General features: G+C 47.5%; 1 pseudogene; it reads right to left on the reverse strand.

Moving 5' to 3' along the window:
• The window catches only part of LOC115123442 (albumin 2-like), a 15,274-nt pseudogene extending 1,606 nt beyond the window's left edge, over window positions 1–13,668 (reverse strand).
• Between the last annotated feature and the right edge of the window lie 7,316 nt (window positions 13,669–20,984).

Consider the following 20,984-nt stretch of genomic DNA (forward strand, 5'->3'; position numbering starts at 1 on the left):
TGGCGTCGATGGCGTCGGTCAGCTGTGGAGAGGACACATGGGTAATGCAGAGTAGAGGACACATGGGTAATGCAGAGTAGAGGACACATGGGTAATGCAGAGTAGAGTAGAGGGCACATGGGTAATGCAGAGTAGAGCAGAGTAGAGTAAAGGACACATGGGTAATGCAGAGTGGGAGAGGACACATGGGTAATGCAGAGTAGAGTAGAGGACACATGGGTAATGCAGAGTAGAGCAGAGGACACATGGGTAATGCAGAGTAGAGCAGAGGACACATGGGTAATGCAGAGTAGAGTAGAGGACATGGGTAATGCAGGGTAGAGTAGAGGACACATGGGTAATGCAGAGTAGAGTAGAGGACACATGGGTAATGCAGAGTAGAGTAGAGGACACATGGGTAATGCAGAGTAGAGTAGAGGACAGTACAGTAGGACACATGGGTAATGCAGAGTAGAGCAGAGGACAGGGTAATGCAGTAGAGTAGAGGACACATGGGTAATGCAGAGTAGAGCAGAGGACAGTACAGTAGAGAAGAGGACACATGGGTAATGCAGAGTAGAGCAGAGGACACATGGGTAATGCAGCATAGAGTAGAGGACAGTACAGTAGAGGACACATGGGTAATGCAGAGTAGAGCAGAGGACACATGGGTAATGCAGATAGTAGAGGACACATGAGGACAGAGGACACATGGGTAATGCAGATTAGAGTAGAGGACACATGGCTAATGCAGAGTAGAGCAGAGGACACATGGGTAATGCAGAATAGAGTAGAGGACACATGGGTACAGAGTAGAGAAGAGGACACATGGCTAATGCAGAGTAGAGCAGAGGACACATGGGTAATGCAGAATAGAGCAGAGGACACATGGGTAATGCAGAGTAGAGGAGAGACACATGGCTAATGCAGAGTAGAGTAGAGGACACATGGGTAATGCAGAATAGAGCAGAGGACACATGGGTAATGCAGGTTAGAGTAGAGGACACATGGCTAATGCAGAGTAGAGCAGAGGACACATGGGTAATGCAGAATAGAGTAGAGGACACATGGGTAATGCAGAGTAGAGGAGAGGACACATGGCTAATGCAGAGTAGAGCAGAGGACACATGGGTAATGCAGAGATAGAGTAGAGGACACATGGGTAATGCAGAGTAGAGGAGAGGACACATGGGTAATGCAGAGTAGAGTAGAGGACACATGGGTAATGCAGGGTAGAGTAGAGGACACATGGGTAATGCAGAGTAGAGCAGAGGACACATGGGTAATGCAGAGTAGAGCAGATGACACATGGGTAATGCAGAGTAGAGTAGAGGACACATGGGTAATGCAGAGTAGAGTAGAGGACAGTACAGTAGAGACACATGGGTAATGCAGAGTAGAGCAGAGGACACATGGGTAATGCAGCATAGAGTAGAGGACACATGGGTAATGCAGAGTAGAGGAGAGGACACATGACTAATGCAGAGTAGAGCAGAGGACACATGGGTAATGCACAATAGAGTAGAGGACACATGGGTAATGCAGAGTAGAGGAGAGGACAGTAATGCAGTAGAGTAGAGACACATGGGTAATGCAGAGGACACATGGGTAATGCAGAATAGAGTGAGGACACATGGCTAATGCAGAGTAGAGCAGAGGACACATGGGTAATGCAGAATAGAGTAGAGGACACATGGGTAATGTAGAGTAGAGGACACATGGCTAATGCAGAGTAGAGCAGAGGACACATGGGTAATGCAGAGTAGAGTAGAGGACACATGGGTAATGCAGAGTAGAGCAGAGGGACAGTACAGTAGAGAAGAGGACACATGGGTAATGCAGAGTAGAGCAGAGGACACATGGGTAATGCAGCATAGAGTAGAGGACAGTACAGTAGAGAAGAGGACACATGGGTAATGCAGGGTAGAGCAGAGGACACATGGGTAATGCAGATTAGAGTAGAGGACACATGGCTAATGCAGAGTAGAGCAGAGGACACATGGGTAATGCAGAATAGAGTAGAGGACACATGGGTAATGCAGAGTAGAGGAGAGGACACATGGCTAATGCAGAGTAGAGCAGAGGACACATGGGTAATGCAGAATAGAGTAGAGGACACATGGGTAATGCAGAGTAGAGGAGAGGACACATGGCTAATGCAGAGTAGAGTAGAGGACACATGGGTAATGCAGGGTAGAGTAGAGGACACATGGGTAATGCAGAGTAGAGAGAGGACACATGGGTAATGCAGAGTAGAGCAGATGACACATGGGTAATGCAGAGTAGAGTAGAGGACACATGGGTAATGCAGAGTAGAGTAGAGGACAGTACAGTAGAGTAGACACATGGGTAATGCAGAGTAGAGGAGAGGACACATGACTAATGCAGAGTAGAGCAGAGGACACATGGGTAATGCACAATAGAGTAGAGGACACATGGGTAATGCAGAGTAGAGGAGAGGACACATGGGTAATGCAGAGGACACATGGGTAATGCAGAATAGAGTAGAGGACACATGGCTAATGCAGAGTAGAGCAGAGGACACATGGGTAATGCAGAATAGAGTAGAGGACACATGGGTAATGTAGAGTAGAGGACACATGGCTAATGCAGAGTAGAGCAGAGGACACATGGGTAATGCAGAGTAGAGTAGAGGACACATGGGTAATGCAGAGTAGAGCAGAGGACACATGGATAATGCAGAGTAGAGTAGAGGACACATGGGTAATGCAGAGTAGAGTAGAGGACAGTACAGTAGAGTAGAGAAGAGGACACATGGGTAATGCAGAATAGAGTAGAGGACACATGGGTAATGCAGAGTAGAGGAGAGGACACATGGCTAATGCAGAGTAGAGTAGAGGACACATGGCTAATGCAGAGTAGAGTAGAGGACACATGGGTAATGCAGAGTAGAGTAGAGGACACATGGCTAATGCAGAGTAGAGTAGAGGACAGTACAGTAGAGTAGAGAAGAGCACAGTACGGGGACACATGGGTAATGCAGAGTAGAGCAGAGCACAGTAGAGAAGAGCACAGTACAGTAGAGTAGAGAAGAGCACAGTACAGTAGAGTAGAGAAGAGCACAGTACAGTAGAATAGAGAAGAGCACAGTACAGTAGAGGACAGTAGAGCACAGTACAGTAGAGTAGATTACAGTAGATTACAGTACAGTAGATTACAGTACAGTAGAGTACAGTAGAGTAGAGTACAGTAGATTACAGTAGATTACAGTACAGTAGAGTACAGTAGATTAGAGTAGAGTACAGGAGAGTAGAGTACAGTAGATTACAGTACAGTACAGTAGATTACAGTACAGTACAATAGAGTAGAGTAGAGTACAGTAGATTACAGTACAGTAGAGTACAGTAGATTACAGTAGATTACAGTACAGTGCAGTAGAGTAGAGTACAGAGAGTACAGGAGAGTAGAGTAGAGTACAGCAGAGTACAGTAGAGTACATGGTGTTGGTCAGCTGTGGTGACAGAAACAGAAAGGGGAGGGGTCAACACTGGGAAGAGCAGAGTGATTTAATATGAGAGGATGTGACATATCTAGAGAGAAGGGAGGGGGTAGTGGAGGGAAGGTAGGGAGGATGTAGTGGAGGGGGGGTAGTGGAGGGAAAGGTAGGGAGGATGTAGTGGAGGGAGGGGTAGTGGAGGGAAAGAGGGTGTAGTGGAGGGAGGGGGTAGTGGAAGGAGGGGGTAGTGGAGGGAGGGGGTATTGGAGGAGGGGAAAGGTGGGGAGGGGGTAGTGGAGGAGGGGGTAGTGGAGGAAAAGAGGGTGTAGTGGAAGGAGGGGGTAGTGGAGGGAGGGGTAGTGGAGGGAGGGGTAGTGGAGGGAGGGGGTAGTGAAGGGAGGGGGGTAGGGAAGGAGGGGTAGTGGAGGGAGGGGGTAGTGGAGGGAAAGAGGGTGTAGTGGAAGGAGGGGGTAGTGGAGGGAGGGGTAGGGAGGATGTAGTGGAAGGAGGGGGTGGAAGGAGGGGGTAGTGAAGGGAGGGGGTAGTGGAAGGAGGGGTAGTGGAAGGAGGGGGTAGTGAAGGGAGGGGGTAGTGGAAGGAGGGGGTAGTGAAGGGAAAGGTAGGGAGGATGTGTGTGTGTGTGTGTGTGTGTGTCAGACCTTCTCCTCTGCACAAGGCAGGATGAAGTGGCCTGGCTCGTCCTTGCAGCAGTCATGGAGGACATCATGCACCCTCTCTGACACCATGTGGAGCTGGTCGAAGGAGGCCTGGGGCATTATCCTGGTGTAGTGCACCATCATACTGAAGGAGGAGGTGGAGGAGGTGGTAGAGGAGGAGGTGGAGGAGGTGGTAGAGGAGGAGGAGATGGAGTAGGTGGAGGAGGTGGTGGAGGAGGAAGAGGAGATGGAGTAGGTGGAGGAGATGGAGGAGGTGGTAGAGGAGGAGGAGGATGTGGAGGTGGAGGAAGTGGTAGAGGAGGAGGAGGTGGTAGAGGAGGAGTAGGAGGTGGAGTGGGAGGAGGAGGAGTAGGAGGTGGTAGAGGAGGAGGAGGAGGTGGAGATGGTAGAGGAGGAGTAGGAGGTGGAGTGGGAGGAGGAGGAGGAGGTGGTAGAGGATGAAGTGGTAGAGGAGGAGGTGGAGGTGGTAGAGGAGGAGTAGGAGGTGGAGTGGGAGGAGTAGGAGGTGGTAGAGGAGGAGGAGTAGGAGGTGGAGATGGTAGAGGAGGAGTAGGAGGTGGAGTGGGAGGAGGAGTAGGATGTGGGTGGAGGAGGAGGTGGTAGAGGAGGAGTAGGATGTGGAAGTGGTGGAGGAGGAGGTGTTAGAGGAGGAAGTGGTAGAGGAGGAGGAGTAGGTGGAGGTGGTAGAGAAGGAGTAGGAGGTGGAGTGGGAGGAGGTGGTAGAGGAGGAGGAGGTGGTAGAGGAGGAGGAGGTGGAGGTGGTAGGGAGGAGGAGGAGGTGGAGTGGGAGGAGGAGGAGGTGGTAGAGGAGGAGGGATGTGGTGGAGGAGGAGGAAGAGGAGCATGAGTTGATTGTTAATCAGTCATTAAGTAGTAATGTATTAAAAATAAACCATTCATAAATGATTAGTAAGCCATAAAGTAACTATCAATTCACCCATAAGTTGTTAGGCCTAAATGTGATGTTTAATATCTCATACCACATGAATCTCATCTCCTCTGACCGTTAATATCTCTGTGTTAAAGCGTGACCCCTCACCTCTTCTCAAAGGCGTTATTGTTCATGCCAGTCTCAACAGCACACATCTTCTTGTAGTGGTCATTCTCATCAGTGATCTTCTTATCAATATCACTTCCTGCCAGCTGGGGACAGAACCATTCATACAGTTGGCATGATGCCACATAACAGGGCAGATGCCATTATTATGGTCTAAAAATACTAGGAATTCAGTGCTAGCCTGCTGTGTTAATGCCAACAACCATCAGCTATTAGCTCAGGGAGCTAATGCAAGTATTCAGGTCAAGGCAAGGTTACACATCACAGACTGATATATAGTGTAACTAGGCTAGGTTACACATCACAGACTGATATATAGTGTAACTAGCTAGGTTACACATCACAGACTGATATATACTGTAACTAGCTAGGTTACACATCACAGACTGATATATAGTGTAACTAGGCTAGGTTACACATCACAGACTGATATATAGTGTAACTAGCTAGGTTACACATCACAGACTGATATATAGTGTAACTAGCTAGGTTACACATCACAGACTGATATATAGTGTAACTAGCTAGGTTACACATCACAGACTGATATATACGGTAACTAGCTAGGTTACACATCACAGACTGATATATACTGTAACTAGCCAGGTCTTCTGATAAGAGAAGACAAGACATGGTCAACTTTGTTGTCCCCAAAGGGAATTGGTCTTAGGTTGGGGTTAGTATGGACATTTTTGTTGTCCCCAAAGGGAATTGGTCTTGGGTTGGGGTTAGTATGGACATCTTTGTTGTCCCCAAAGGGAATTGGTCTTGGGTTGGGGTTAGTATGGAAATCTTTGTTGTCCCCAAAGGGAATTGGTCTTGGGTTGGGGTTAGTATGGAAACCACACATGGTTAATACATACAGCGGTTTTGACACACTCTGCATGGTCCTCCTTGTCACAGCACTGGAGCAAGGCCTGCTCAGCCTCCTTGGCGAACCTCAGAATCACCTGCTGAGACGACTCAGGGTGACGCACTGAGATCTCATACACCAACCTGCCGATCAGGACAGACCATATACAGAGAGTCAGTAGTCAGACAGCCAATCAGGACAGACTGTACACAGTCGTTTAGCCAATAGCAACACCCCATACAAAGTCAGAATTGTGTGTATAGGCAGCTTTTCCAGATGTGTGTGTGTGTGTGTGTCTGTGTGTGTGTGTGTATGTGCGCGTGTGTGTGTGAATACATACTTTCCCATGGCTGCATCTGGGGTCTTGGTAAAGGTCTGGCAGACTGCTGCTATGTCAGCGTGAACGTCGTAGTGCTCCAGACAGACCGTCTGGCTTAGAGTCTGGCTTCATGGCCTCAACACAGGACCCTCTGTGTACTGCATCCTTCTTACAGCAGGCAGACAGACCGGCCGCGCGAGACAACACACTCTTATCAGCACACACCTCATCCACCAGGGTCTTCTGTTTGGGGGATACACACAGGCAGGAAGAGTCAGGGACACAAATACATGTATATGCAGACACACACACATCCAATGTGAGGCTGAGAGTGAGAGGTGAGAGGCTGAGAGTGAGAGGTGAGAGTGAGAGGTGAGAGACTGAGAGGCTAAGAGGTGAGAGACTGAGAGGCTAAGAGGTAAGAGACTGAGAGGCTAAGAGGTGAGAGGCTAAGAGGTGAGAGACTGAGAGGCTAAGAGGTAAGAGACTGAGAGGCTAAGAGGCTAAGAGGTGAGAGACTGAGAGGCTAAGAGGTGAGAGACTGAGAGGCTAAGAGGTGAGAGACTGAGAGGCTAAGAGGTGAGAGACTGAGAGGCTAAGAGGTGAGAGACTGAGAGGCTAAGAGGTGAGAGACTGAGAGGCTAAGAGGTGAGAGGCTAAGAGGTGAGAGACTGAGAGGCTAAGAGGTAAGAGAGTGAGAGGTTGAGAGTTTAGAGACAGAGAGTGAAAGATTAAAAGGTAAACAGAGGAAATGAAAGAGTTTTAAAAGAGAGGAGGAACTAAAAGAGAAATCCACCAATAAAAAGAGAGGAATAGAGAGAAGACATAGTTTACCCTCTCCTTCATGCATGTGACCATGTCTCCGCTGCAGCAGGGGGCAACAGTCGCTACGATCTTGTCTACCATGCCTCCCATCTCCTGGAAAGAGGCCTGAGGCATCTTCTGACTGTACTGGATCAGCTTCCTGTTAGAACAGACAGACACACGCGTCAACCAATGGGACTGGCTCAAGGGCGGGCTCACCTGGCTCTCAGCCAATTAGAACCATAGAATTTTAGATTGACGTGTCCTACTTGGCCTTGACAACGCGGTCTCCATATTTCTTGTGGATGATGCACAGGGCCTTGAGTTCAGTCACGCGATTCCCGACGGCACGTTGGAAAGTAGCTTTCTGGAAAAGAGAGAGAGAGAATGTTTACGTTGGCTATATAGGTGCTTTATCTGTCCATGCCAATAAATATTATTGAAATGAATTGAGAGAGAGACTGCATACAAAATGGCACCCTATTCTCTCATAGGGTTCTAGTCAAAAGTAGAGTACTGTATAGAAAATAGGGTGCGATCTGACGCCTCCTGACCTTGGTGTCGAAGCAAGTCTGGGCCTCAGCCTCTCCACAACAGCTAGTCAGAACCTCTCCATAAGCTTTGGCGATAGCCAGGATCACATGTGGTTGTAGCATCGTGTTACTCTTGGAGAACTTGAAGATGAACCTGAAACACACACACAGTAAATTCCAGAAAAACACTCCATACTGCTCAGCGGCCTAACACAGTATTTTAGCTGGTGTGGTCTCAAGTCGATGGTCTCTAGTCGATGGTGTGGTCTCTAGTCGATGGTGTGGTCTCTAGTCGATGGTATGGTCTCTAGTCGATGGTCTCGAGTCAATGGTGTGGTCTCTAGTCGATGGTGTGGTCTCTGGTCGATGGTCTCAAGTCGATGGTGTGGTCTCTAGTCAATGGTGTGGTCTCTAGTCGATGGTATGGTCTCTAGTCGATGGTGTGGTCTCTAGTCGATGGTGTGGTCTCTAGTCGATAGTGTAGTCTCTAGTCGATACGGTGGTCTCTAGTCGATGGTGTGGTCTAGTCGATAGTGTGGTCTCTAGTCGATGGTGTGGTCTCTAGTCGATGGTGTGGTCTCTAGTCGATGGTATGGTCTCTAGTCGATGGTGTGGTCTCTAGTCGATAGTGTAGTCTCTAGTCGATGGTGTGGTCACTAGTCGATGGTGTGGTCTAGTCGATAGTGTGGTCTCTAGTCGATGGTGTGGTCTCTAGTCGATGGTGTGGTCTCTAGTCGATGGTGGGGTCTCTAGTCTGGTCTCTAGTCGATGGTGTGGTCTCTAGTTGATGGTGTGGTCTCTAGTGAATAGTGTGGTCTCTAGTCGATGGTGTGGTCTCTTGTCGATAGTGTGGTCTCTAGTCGATGTTGTGGTCTCTTGTCGATGGTCTCTAATCGATGGTCTGGTCTCTAGTGGATAGTGTGGTCTCTGGTCGACGGTGTGGTCTCTAGTCGATGGTGTGGTCTCAAGTCGATAGTGTGGTCTCTAGTCGATGGTGTAGTCTCTAGTCGATGGTGTGGTCTCTAGTCGATAGTGTGGTCTCTAGTCGATAGTGTGGTCTCTAGTCGATGGTGTGGTCTCTTGTCGATAGTGTGGTCTCTAGTCGATGGTGTGGTCTCTTGTCGATAATCTCTAATCGATGGTCTGGTCTCTAGTTGATGGTGTGGTCTCTAGTCGATGGTGTGGTCTCTAGTGGATAGTGTGGTCTCTGGTCGACGGTGTGGTCTCTAGTCGATGGTGTGGTCTCAAGTCGATAGTGTGGTCTCTAGTCGATGGTGTAGTCTCTAGTCGATGGTGTGGTCTCTAGTCGATAGTGTGGTCTCTAGTCGATGGTGGGGTCTCTAGTCTGGTCTCTAGTCGATGGTGTGGTCTCTAGTCGATGGTGTGGTCTCTAGTCGATGGTGTGGTCTCTTGTCGATAGTGTGGTCTCTAGTCGATGATGTGGTCTCTTGTCGATGGTCTCTAATCGATGGTCTGGTCTCTAGTGGATAGTGTGGTCTCTGGTCGACGGTGTGGTCTCTAGTCGATGGTGTGGTCTCAAGTCGATAGTGTGGTCTCTAGTCGATGGTGTAGTCTCTAGTCGATGGTGTGGTCTCTAGTCGATAGTGTGGTCTCTAGTCGATAGTGTGGTCTCTAGTCGATGGTGTGGTCTCTTGTCGATAATCTCTAATCGATGGTCTGGTCTCTAGTTGATGGTGTGGTCTCTAGTCGATGGTGTGGTCTCTAGTGGATAGTGTGGTCTCTGGTCGACGGTGTGGTCTCTAGTCGATGGTGTGGTCTCAAGTCGATAGTGTGGTCTCTAGTCGATGGTGTAGTCTCTAGTCGATGGTGTGGTCTCTAGTCGATAGTGTAGTCTCTAGTCGATAGTGTGGTCTCTAGTCGATGGTGTAGTCTCTAGTCGATGGTGTGGTCTCTAGTCGATGGTCTCTAATCGATGGTGTTGTCTCTAGTCGATGGTGTGGTCTCTAGTCGATAGTGTGGTCTCTAGTCGATGGTGTAGTCGCTAGTCCATGGTGTGGTCTCAAGTCGATGGTGTGGTCTCTAGTCGATGGTGTAGTCTCAAGTCGATGGTCTCTAATCGATGGTGTGGTCTCTAATCGATGGTGTGGTCTCAAGTCGATGGTCTCTAATCGATGGTGTGGTCTCTAATCGATGGTGTGGTCTCTAGTCGATGGTCTCTAATCGATGGTGTGGTCTCAAGTCGATGGTCTCTAATCAATGGTGTGGTCTCTAGTCGATGGTGTGGTCTCAAGTCGATGGTCTCTAATCGATGGTGTGGTCTCTAGTCGATGGTGTGGTCTCAAGTCGATGGTCTCTAGTCGATGGTGTGGTCTCTAGTCGATGGTGTGGTCTCAAGTCGATGGTCTCTAATCGATGGTGTGGTCTCTAATCGATGGTGTGGTCTCAAGTCGATGGTCTCTAATCGATGGTGTGGTCTCTAATCGATGGTGTGGTCTCTAGTCGATGGTCTCTAATCGATGGTGTAGTCTCAAGTCGATGGTCTCTAATCGATGGTGTGGTCTCTAGTCGATGGTGTGGTCTCAAGTCGATGGTCTCTAATCGATGGTGTGGTCTCTAGTCGATGGTGTGGTCTCAAGTCGATGGTCTCTAGTCGATTGTGTGGTCTCTAGTCGATGGTGTGGTCTCAAGTCGATGGTGTGGTCTCAAGTCGATGGTCTCTAATCGATGGTGTGGTCTCTAGTCGATGGTGTGGTCTCAAGTCGAGTGTGGACACTTACCTCCCAACAAAAGCCTTGTGGTCCTTCTTGAAGTCGTCACACTGGTCTGCAGCGGGCAGCTCAGCTTTGAGGACAGGTCCCGAGGAATCTACAATCAATCAACCAGTCAATCAATCAATGTATCCAGAAAGACTTTTTGACTTCCAGTAACCCGGTCTACACCCCAAAGAGCAAGCAGAAAGAAGAAACCTAGATAGGAAACCTGGCCCAGAGGGAGGGGTGGTCCATTCTACCTTGGCCTTGTGGTCCAGGAAGCAGTGTGTCCTCTCAGCGGCAGTCTTCTCACAGCACATCTTCAGATGGTTCTTCTCCACCAGGGTCTCAGAGGAACACACCGCGCTCTGGAACAGGTCCGCCTGCGCACGCACACACACACACATACACACACACAAATAGGAGTACACCGTTTAGCCAGCAGAGAGTGCTATTATATCAGAACAGTTTCAACTGAAACAGTTGGAAACATTCGTCACTAATGCCCAATTCCATACCTACCCATACCTCTGGCCCCTACCTACCCCTGGCCAGGCTGGCCAAATGTTAAATGTAAAGTTGTGTGATAAGGATGATGAGGTGTGATAAGGATGATGAGGTGTGATAAGGATGATGAGGTGTGATAAGGATGATGAGGTGTGATAAGGATGATGAGGTGTGATAAGGATGATGAGGTGTGAAGGGATGATGAGGTGTGATAATGGATGATGAGATGTGATAAGGAAGATGAGGTGTGATCAGGATGATGAGGTGTGATAAGGATGATGAGATGTGATAAGGAAGATGAGGTGTGATCAGGATGATGGGGTATGATACGGATGATGAGGTGTGATAAAGATGATGAAATGATAGGTGTCTCTCACCACATCTCTGTCGCAGTCCTCTGGAGGAGTGTCTGAGCAGCATTTGACGCCCATGGCTAAGGCCTCCGCGATGAGAGGCACCAAGTCACCCAACGTACTATCGGGAAGATTCTGAGCCAGCCCTACAAGGATCCTACACGCACAAACAGTCAGTCAGATGATGCATTAAACCAAAACATACACAGTGCAGTTTACTGTCTGAACTCATTGTTATTTGTGGTTAGAGCATTGGGCCAGTAACCGAAAGGTTGCTGGATCGAATCCCCGAGCTGACAAATCTTTCGTTCTGCCCCTGAACAAGGCAGTTAACCCACCTTTCTGTCATTGTAAATAAGAATTTGTTCTTAACTGACTTGCCTAGTTAAATAAATAAAACAATTGTTATACTTGTTCTCCCTACCCTACCGTCCCGGACAACAATACGTCTACTGCTACTTACAGCTAAGGTTTTAATCAGCAAAAAAGCAAAGAGCTCTTAAACATAGGACGGTCCTCTCTCAGGAGCTTGCTAGAAAACCAATTTGGATTTAGAATTTTCTGGGGTACAATGGAGGCTTTAAGAGAGAGGTTAATGCCTTAATATTGAATAGTTTTAACCCTTCAAACTGATGTTCGTTATGTAAATATGCTCATTTAATTTGATCTGGTTTGCCATTCCAAATAAAGGGAAATATTATTTTCTCGCATTATTTAACAAATGATTCCCTTGGAGTCAGTAAGTCCATTAATAAATATGTAAACTGCGATATGACTAGAGAATTTATCAGGGTAATCTTCTCGTAAACGGATGGCTGTTTCCACAGTTTCAAGATTGTATATATTTTGCTGTTTTTGATCAAAGTTAATAGTTGCAAAGATCACTCAACTTTTCCCGGGGATATGTACACCAAGCACATCGACTTCACCAAACTTTAAAGTTTGCATCTTTTAGAGACCCAATCCTTAATATAGTATTATCATATTATCACTTATCATAGTTGGGTTTATTATCCAGGTCCTCAATGTGGCCTTTCAAGGTTGAAGATTGAGGACTCAAAGAGAATCATCAGCGTACATTGATCCTTTTGTCTCTAATCCCTTCATTTTAATATAGTATTATCATAGTATCACTTATCATAGTTGGGTTTATTATCCAGGTCCTCAATGTGGCCTTTCAAGGTTGAAGATTGAGGACTCAAAGAGAATCATCAGCGTACATTGATCATTTTGTCTCTAATCCCTTCATTTATTTGCCCCTTAATAATGTTATCATTTAGATCTGATTTTTAAAGCAATTCAATGGCCATAATAAATAGGTATGGTGACACAGGACAACCTTGTTTTATGCCTCTTGACAATTCAAAATTCTCAGAGAAGTAACCGTTATTTATCATTTTACTGTACATGACTTCTACCCATTTTATGAGACATTCTATAAAGTAGAAAAAATCCAGGCACTTATAAACAGATTCTAGGCATACTGTATGAAATGCTCTCTCAAAATCTGCTCTATAGATTATACTTAGTTTCCCTGCATTCTCATAGTTTTCCATTATTTCTAGTAGTTGTCTAATGTTGTCTCCAATATATCTTCCTTTTCAGAATCCCGTCTGATCGTGATTGGCCTTCTTGCTCGCACACGCTTTTTTTTTCAGTTCTACACACAAATTGTCAATATGAATGAGGTCAGGGCTTTGTGATGGTCACTCCAACACCTTGACTTTGTTGTCCTTAAGCCATTTTGACACAACTTTGGAAGCATGCTTGGGGTCATTGTCCATTTGGAAGACCCATTTGTGACCAAGCTTCAACTTCCTGACTGATTTCTTGAGATGTTGCTTCAATATAGCCACATAATTTGCCTCAAATCTACTACTGCAGTATGAGGCATATCTACTACTGCAATGTGAGGCATCCTACTGCTGAAATATAAGGCTACTACTGCAGTATGAGGCATATCTACTACTGCAGTATGAGGCATATCTACTACTGCAATATGAGGCATATCTACTACTGCAACATGAGGCATATCTACTACTGCAGTATGAGGCATATCTACTCCTGCAACATGAGGCATATCTACTCCTGCAACATGAGGCATATCTACTACTGCAACATGAGGCATATATGCTACTGCAGTATTGAGGCATATATTCTCCTGCAACATGAGGCATATCTACTACTGCAACATGAGACTGCACTACTCACAAAGATTTGAATCCATCTTCCTTGGCCTCCGTGAAGATGGTACAGATCTGGTTCTGAGCCTGAGACCGGGCTGACACACTCAGCAGCACCAACAGGCTGCAGACAGACAACCACTGCATGATGAAAGGACAGGCGCACGGACGGAGGGATGGATGGAGAGAAGGAGGGATGGATGGAGGACGGGATCTAGCGATTGAGCCGAGGAATGGAGAAATGCAGGGCTCCTTTATACTATTGTGGAATCTGTCAATCATTAGCTGACCTCTCTCTCTCTCTCTCTCTCTCTCTCTCTCCACCTCTCTCTCTCTCTCTCTCTCTCTCTCTCCACCTCTCCCTCTCTCTCTCCACCTCTCTCTCTCTCTCTCTCTCTCTCTCTCTCTCTCCACCTCTCCCTCTCTCTCTCCACCTCTCTCTCTCTCCACCTCTCTCTCTCTCTCTCTCTCTCTCTTTCATTTGGACCTGGGACTGTGTTTCACAACTGGTCTTTGCACACAGTGATCTGTCAGTAAATAAAGGTCTAAAAGACAAAGTCCACTGTCCGTTGTGCCTCCAAACTGTCCATATGCTAACCTGCACCATCTAACCAGGTAATATGTCTCATAACTGTCCCCATGGTAACCTGCACCATCTAACCAGGTAATATGTCTCCAAACTGTCCCCATGGCAACCTGCACCATCTAACCAGGTAATCTGTCTCCAAACTGTCCCCATGATAACCTGCACCATCTAACCAGGTAATATGTCTCCAAACTGTCCCCATGATAACCTGCACCATCTAACCAGGTAATATGTCTCCAAACTGTCCCCATGCTAACCAACAATCTAACCAGGTAATATGTCTCCAAACTGTCCCCATGATAACCTGCACCATCTAACCAGGTAATATGTCTCCAAACTGTCCCCATGATAACCTGCACCATCTAACCAGGTAATATGTCTCCAAACTGTCCCCATGATAACCTGCACCATCTAACCAGGTAATATGTCTCCAAACTGTCCCCATGGCAACCTGCACCATCTAACCAGGTAATATGTCTCCAAACTGTCCCCATGATAACCTGCACCATCTAACCAGGTAATATGTCTCCAAACTGTCCCCATGATAACCTGCACCATCTAACCAGGTAATATGTCTCCAAACTGTCCCCATGCTAACCAACAATCTAACCAGGTAATATGTCTCCAAACTGTCCACATGCTAACCCACAATCTGACCAGGTAATATGTCTCCAAACTGTCCCCATGGTAACCTGCACCATCTAACCAGGTAATATGTCTCCAAACTGTCCCCATGCTAACCAACCAGATAGTCACGCCCAATTTTTCAGTTTTGATTTGTTAAAAAGTTTGAAATATCCAATAAATGTCGTTCCACTTAATGATTGTGTCCCACTTGTTGTTGATTCTTCACAAAAAAATAAAGTTTTATATCTTTATGTTTGAAGCCTGAAATGTGGCAAAAGGTCGCAAAGTTCAAGGGGGCCGAATACTTTCGCAAGGCACTGTATATGATAAACAGAGAGTAGGAGCGTAAAAGAGGGGTTGGCTAGTGGCGGGACACAATGCAGATAGCCCGGTTGGCCAATGTGTGGGAGCACTGGTTGGTCGGGCTAATTGAGGTAGTATGTACATATGTACATGAATATATAGTTAAAGTGACTATGCATATATGATAAACAGAGAGTAGGAGCGTAAAAGAGGGGTAGGGGGGGCACACAATGCAAATAGTCCAGGAGTCTTATGGCTTGGGGGTAAAAACTGTTGAGAAGCCTTTTTGTCCTAGACTTGGCACTACGGTACCGCTTGCCATGCGGCAGTAGAGAGAACAGTCTATGACTGGGGTGGCTGGGATCTTTGACAACTTTTAGGGCCTTCCTCTGACACCGCCTGGTGTAGAGGTCCTGGATGGCAGCTTTGCCCCAGTGATGTACTGGGCCGTACGTACTACCATCTGAAGTGCCTTGCGGTCGGAGGCCGAGCAATTGCCGTACCAGGCAGTGATGCAACCGGTCAGGATGCTCTCGATGTTGCAGCTGTAGAACCTTTTGAGGATCTCAGGGCCCATGCCAAATCTTTTTAGTTTCCTGAGGGGGAAAAGGTTTTGTCGTGCCCTCTTCACGACTGTCTTGGTGTGTTTGGACCATTCTAGTTTGTTGTTGATGTGGACACCAAGGAACTTGAAGCTCTCAACCTGCTCCACTACAGCCCCTGTAAGCCACAATCATCTCCTTAGTCTTGGTGACGTTGAGGGATAGGTTGTTATTCTGGCACCACCCGGCCAGGTCTCTGACCTCCTCCCTATAGGCTGTCTCGTCGTTGTCGGTGATCACGCCAACCACTTTTCTGTCGTCTGCAAATTTAATGTTGGTGTTGGAGTCGTGCCTGGCCATGCAGTCGTGGGTGAACAGGGAGTACAGGAGGACTGAGCACGCACCCCTGGGGAGCTTCAGTGTTGAGGATCAGCGTAGCAGATGTGTTGCTACCTACCCTCACCACCTGGGGACGGCCCGTCAGGAAGTCCAGGATCCAGTTGCAGAAGGTGTTTAGTCCCAGGTTCCTGAGCTTCGTGATGAGCTTTGAGGATACTATGGTGTTGAACGCTGAGCTGTAGTCAATGAATAGCATTCTCACGTAGGTGTTCATTTTGTCCAGGTGGGAAAGGGCAGTGTGGAGTGCAATAGAGATCTGTGGATCTGTTTGAGCTATTACCAGCATTTCAAAGCACTTCATGGCTACGGACGTGAGTGCTACGGATCTGTAGTAATTTAGGCAGGTTGCCTTTGTGTTCTTGGGCACAGGGACAATGGTGGTCTGCTTGAAGCATGTTGGTATTACGGACTCAATCAGGGACATGTTGAAAATGTCAGTGAAGACACCTGCCAGTTGGTCAGCATATGCCCGGAGGACACGTCCTGGTAATCCGTCTGGCCCCGCAGCCTTGTGTATGTTGACCTGTTTAAAGGTCTTACTCATGTCGGTTCCGGAGAGCGTGAACACACAGTCGTCTGGAACAGCTGGTGTTCTCATGCATGCCTCAGTGTTGCTTGCCTCGAAGTGAGCATAGAAGTGATTTAGCTCGTCTGGTAGTCTTATGTCACTGGGCAGCTCTCGGCTGTGCTTCCCTTTGTAGTCTGTAATAGTTTGCAAGCCCTGCCACATCTGACGAGCGTCGGAGCCAGTGTAGTATGATTCAATCTTCCCCACGCTAACCAGCCAGCTAACCAGCTAACCAGATAATATGTCTCCAAACTGTTCCCATGCTAACCCACCATCTAAATTATAGATTGTGCCATCAAAACACTGTAACTCATCCAGAATGCCGCAGCCCACCTGGTGTTCAACCTTCCTGAGTTCTCCCATGTCACCCCATTCCTCCGCACACTCCACTGGCTTCCAGTCGAAACTTGCATCATCTTCAAGACCATGGTGCTTGTCTACAGAGCAGCAGGAGAACTGCCCTCCCTTCTTTCAGGCTGTGCTCAAACCCTACACCCCATCCCAAGCACTCCATCTCGCCAGCGCTGGTCTCTTGGCCCTCCCATCCCGCTCCCGCTCAGCCCAGTCAAAACTCTTCTCTATCCTGGCACCCCGATGGTGGAACCAGCTTCCCCTTGAAGATAGGACAGCGGTGTCCCTGCCCATCTTCAGAAAACATCTGAAACCCTTCCTCTTTGAAGACTCTCTTAAATAACTCACTATTTACTGACTGCTTATAGCTACTGCATTGAAGGAAAATGTACTTGATACGACAGTGATGTGTTGTTTTCTCACCTAGCTATCTTAATGCATTAACTGTACGTTTCTCTGGATGAGAGCGTCTGCTAAATGACTGAACTGTCAATTAGAAACAGGTGGCTTATAGTAAGTCAAGTGTTACTAGTGGGTCTAAGGCACCTGGTTCGAATCCAGGCTGCATCACATCCGGCCGTGATTGGGAGTCCCATAGGGCGGTGCACAATTGATCCGGGTTTGGCGGTGTAGACCGTCATTGTAAATAAGAATTTGTTCTTAACTGACTTGCCTAGTTAAATAAAGGTTTAAAAGAATTGTGGCTGTCTGTTGCCAATGGTTCATAAACTCACCACAGACGGACGCCCTCCCTTCTTTCAAGCTGTGCTCAAACCCTACCATACTTTGAATCCACTAATCAAATTTACAAAAAAAGGATCCAAACATTTCAAAGGTCCCTGTATGCGTGGCACTCAAGAACAGAAAGCACCTCCTTCTCCAAACAGCTGGCAGCCCACGACAGCTGAAACCGTCTTTCAAACAAGCCGTACTTAGTGGCCGAGTCAACCAGGAGCAATGGAGTATTCCAAATCAAATCAAATGTATTTCATATAGCCCTTCGTACATCAGCTGATATCTCAAAGTGCTGCACAGAAACCCAGCCTAAAACCCCAAACAGCAAACAATGCATGTAACGGTTTTCGTTGGTGGAAGAAGGTGAGGACCAAAGCGCAGCGTGGTAAGTGTTCATGATTATTTCATAGAACAGAACACTGAATGACAAAAACAACAAGAGACCGAAAATGAAACTGACACAGTCCTGTCTGGTGCAGACACAAAACAGAAAACAAACACCCACAACCCAAATGGGGAAAACAGGCTACCTAAGTATGATTCTCAATCAGAGACAACGAACGACATCTGTCTCTGATTGAGAACCATACTAGGCCAAACACATAGAAATATAACAACATAGAAAAGGACATAGACTACCCACCCCAACTCACGCCTGACCAACCTAACACAAAGACATAAAAAAGAACGTGACAATGCAGGTGTTGAAGCACATTGGCTCAGAAAAACTCCCTAGAAAGGCCAAAACCTAGGAAGAAACCTAGAGAGGAACCAGGCTATGAGGGGTGGCCAGTCCTCTTCTGGCTGTGCCGGATGGAGATTATAACAGAACATGGCCAAGATGTTCAAATGTTCATAAATGACCAGCATGGTCAAATAATAATAATCACAGTAGTTGTCAGGGTGCAACAAGTCAGCACCTCAGGAGTAAAGGTGTCTTTTCATAGCCGATCATTGAGAGTATCTCGGCCTCTCCTGCTGTCTCTAGAGAGTTGAAAACAGCAGGTCTGGGACAGGTAGCACATCCGGTGAATAGGTTAGGGTTCCATTACTGCAGGCAGAACAGTTAAAACTGGAGCAGCAGCACGGCAAAGGTGGACTGGGGACAGCAAGGAGTCATCATGTCAGGTAGTCCTGAGGCATGGTCCTAGGGCTCAGGTCCTCCGAGAGAGAGAGAGAATTAGAGAGGGGCATACTTAAATTCACACAGGACACCGGATAAGACAGGAGAAATACTCCAGATATAACAGACTGACTCTAGCCCCCCGACACATAAACTACTGCAGCATAAATACTGGAGGCTGAGACAGGAGGGGTCAGGAGACACTGTGGCCCCATCCGATGATACCCCCAGACAGGGCCAAACAGGAAGGATATAACCCCACCCACTTTGCCAAAGCACAGCCCCCACACCACTAGAGGGATATCTTCAACCACCAACTTACCATCCTGAGATAAGGCCGAGTATAGCCCACAAAGATCTCCGCCACGGCACAACCCAAGGGGGGGGCACCAACCCAGACAGGAAGATCACATCAGTGACTCAACCCGCTCAAGTGACGCACCCCTCCTAGGGATGGTATGAAAGGGCACCAGTAAGCCAGTGACTCAGTCCCTGTAATAGGGTTAGAATCCCAGTGGAAAGAGGGAACCGCCAGGCAGAGACAGCAAGGGCGGTTCATTGCTCCGGAGCCTTTCCGTTCACCTTCCCACTCCTGGGCCAGACTCCACTCAATCATATGACCCCATTGAAGAGATGAGTCTTCTGTAAAGACTTAAAGGTTGAGACCGAGTTTGCGTCTCTCACATGGGTAGGCAGACCATTCCATACAAATGGAGCTCTATAGGAGAAAGCCCTGCTTATTCCAGACCCATCCCCAGTTTACCTGGTGGGCAGGGATACCTTTCTCTGAGTATGAACACACACACACACACACACACACACACTATAGAACTTTTAGATTATTTTTCAATGAACAGTGCGTTACAAATTAAATGTACTGTTAGTATTTAATATTAAATTACAACCCTCATTCAGCCATACATTTATGACACAAACAACATTTTTGCAGACCCGTGGACTTGAAATGCCAAGATAGATAACCCCTGTCACGTTACACAAACAACCCCTCTTGGACTGTCAACAGATCTTCAGCCTACACACACAGTCCACCCACGTACGCACACAGACGTGGGCTACACAGCCGCCACATTAGAACACACACACACACCCAACCCTGTAACACACCCCTCCCTGCATCATGTTTTTCAATGAACAGCGAGTTACAAACTCAATGTTTTGTTATTATTTACTATTTAACTTCAACCCTCGTGCAGCCATACACTTATTACAACAAAAAACATTTTCAATTGACATGTTTGTAGAACCCTGCTTACTGGAGAAATGTGTCAATTTGGTAATTAGGTCCGTAGAAATGTAAACACCAAGGCAGAATATTGTGGCCCTTTGTTATAAATAGCAATATGAAAGTACATTTTGGAGACAGATTGTCCTTGCAATGCTATAATAATATTTATTATAGGCATATCCCTTAATATTAGCAACTACTGCTGCTCTGACAGTTACACACTGGTATCAGCTGAGGTTATACAGCACAAACTGTTATCTACAGAACACACACACCTCCCAACACACACCCAATGCACACACACCCAATACACACACACCCAATGCACACACACCCAATACACACACACCCCACACACCTCCCTCCCACACATACCCCCCCCAACACACCCACCCACCCACCTCCCATTCAAACCCACCCCACACACACCCAACACACACCCAATGCACACACACCCAATACACACACACCCAATGCACACACACCCAATACACACACACCCCACACACCTCCCTCCCACACATACCCCCCAACACACCCACCCACCCACCTCCCATACAAACCCACCCCACACACCCCCAACACACCTCCCACACACACACCCCACACACACCCAACACATACCCCCACACACACCCACCCACCTTCCATACAAACCCACCCCACACACACCAACACACCTACCACACACACCTCCCACATGCACCCAATACACACACCGACCCACCCACCCACCCACCCCACACACAGCCAACACATAACCCCCCCACACCCACCCACATGCACCCAATACACACGCACACCCTACTCACTTCCCATACAAACCCACCCACACGCAACACACCTACCACACATACCCCCCCCACACACACACACCTCCCACACACACACACCCACACACACACAACACACATTTCCACATACACCCCACATCTAGCTACTGTAACACACCCCACCCTGCCCCATCTAGTTACTGTAACACACCCCACCCTGCCCCCATCTAGTTACTGTAACACACCCCACCCTGCCCCCATCTAGTTACTGTAACACACCCTGCCCCCATCTAGTTAC

The sequence above is a fragment of the Oncorhynchus nerka genome, unplaced genomic scaffold (assembly GCF_034236695.1).
Source record: "Oncorhynchus nerka isolate Pitt River unplaced genomic scaffold, Oner_Uvic_2.0 unplaced_scaffold_1327, whole genome shotgun sequence".
NCBI lineage: Eukaryota > Metazoa > Chordata > Actinopteri > Salmoniformes > Salmonidae > Oncorhynchus > Oncorhynchus nerka.